Here is a 1,817-nt window from a genome sequence, read left to right as displayed (position 1 = left end):
AACCCCTGTTTCTTAGGGTGCATCATAGTACAGGCAACAAAGCATCATCTTCAGCTTTGAAAACAGTTTTCACTTCAGATTTTTTTTTTTTTTACTAGATCTGTTTGTTAGTTTAAATACATAAATGTTACATGCAATTGAAAAAAAAAATGCATTTTGCCTGCAAGCTGCGTCTGACATTGCAACTGGAAAATGCTTGTAGTAACTAATTCCACATAGGCGTAAGACACATTCTTAAGTTGTTTGCCTTCCTTCAATTATACCTACTTTGACAGGGATTTCTAATCACAGTGAATTTACTTCATGATTTCATTCAGTCTTGCATCATAGCTTCCTCCCAGAAAGTGCTCTGTGCATTTCTTTCTAGAAGACAGTCACCAGAACACAACGGAGAAGACCCACCACCTTCTCCACAGCGTTCCTTTACAACAGAACAGCCACAGAAAGGGGGGAATCCCAACACCAGGGTTCTGCATTTGTCTGTCTTTAACATGCGGGATTCTGTTCAGAAACCTGTTCTTCTATGGCATTGGCCCAAACAAGCAACTCTCATGTTTGGTTTGAGAAGTATTTCATCAGAAGACAAACAGCAAAACTAGGTATCTTTCTAGATGGTTTAATATGAGACAGGAGACAGTATCAGGGTACTACCCTTTTTGCATCTAATTTTAAAATTGTCATATTTACTACAGCATAGCTCCAGCATTTCTTAAGAGGAAGATGATTTCCAGTGCAAACAAAATTCTTCCTACTTTTTACACCAGTAAAAAAATTTGAGCTACCCCCTTTAAGGTAACTATTAGGAAATTCCTTAATTTAGAGCTCCCCAATCAAAGTAATATATTTAAAATAGCATCTGAACAAACAGATCAGGAAATCAAGACAGCAGATAGCAACTTTTTTTTTTCTCCAGCATGAGAAGAGCGGATCTCCATTAAACTCTTTCACACCATTTCCTAAAGAGCTAGCATCACATTTCAGTAGCCATCCCTCTCCCTCCAACCCTATGAAGAGCCATTACATGCAGCTTCTAAAGGCAAGCAGTTAAATACTACCAAGGAAACAATGATTGTCACAATGCAACAGTGTATTAAGGCCAGTGAATAAAATATTTATAAATAACACTGATTTCTAATAAACCCTGCTTTTGCAAAGGTAACCAGAATAAAAGCACAACAATTCTGTAGTGTACCAAGTGTATATTTCAATTTACTGTATGCAGTCTAACAACAAATTTGGTCATAATTTACCAGATATACATAAATGATTTAAGTAGTAAAAGAAGATTCAGTTCCAAGAGAAAAAGTTCATACCTCAAGGGAAAAAAAAAAAAAAAAAAAAAACAAATGAAAACAAACAAAATAAACAAAAACAAAAGGAAGATACATTAAGAGTGTAGAGCCAGGTCCAGTTTCTAAGCATTAAGTGAGCAGTATTCTAATAAAGCAGATTTAGGTGAATTTCATATATATATATATATATTTATATATATAGACAGATCTACCAATTGTAAACTATGGTTTTAAAGGGGATAAATGGGATGGAAAAATCTTTATGCTATACTTACATATTCACAAAGCAGAACATTACTTTAATGTTTAAAATACTTTTTCATTCATATCATCTTTGCCCAACTAATTTCTACTTTGGACCCCACCAGAATTACACATTACTCATTTCAGTCTAGAACAATGAGAATAAGATGTATTCTTCAGTGTAAAAAATAAAATAAAAGGCATCCCACCCACCCACCCCACCCCCAAAAAACTAATCATTTGTCAGGTTTACAATAATGTGGAAACTAACAATGAAACAAA

This window comes from Aythya fuligula, chromosome 2 (assembly GCF_009819795.1).
Source record: "Aythya fuligula isolate bAytFul2 chromosome 2, bAytFul2.pri, whole genome shotgun sequence".
Classification (NCBI taxonomy): Eukaryota; Metazoa; Chordata; class Aves; order Anseriformes; family Anatidae; genus Aythya; species Aythya fuligula.
This window is presented reverse-complemented; position numbering follows the sequence as displayed.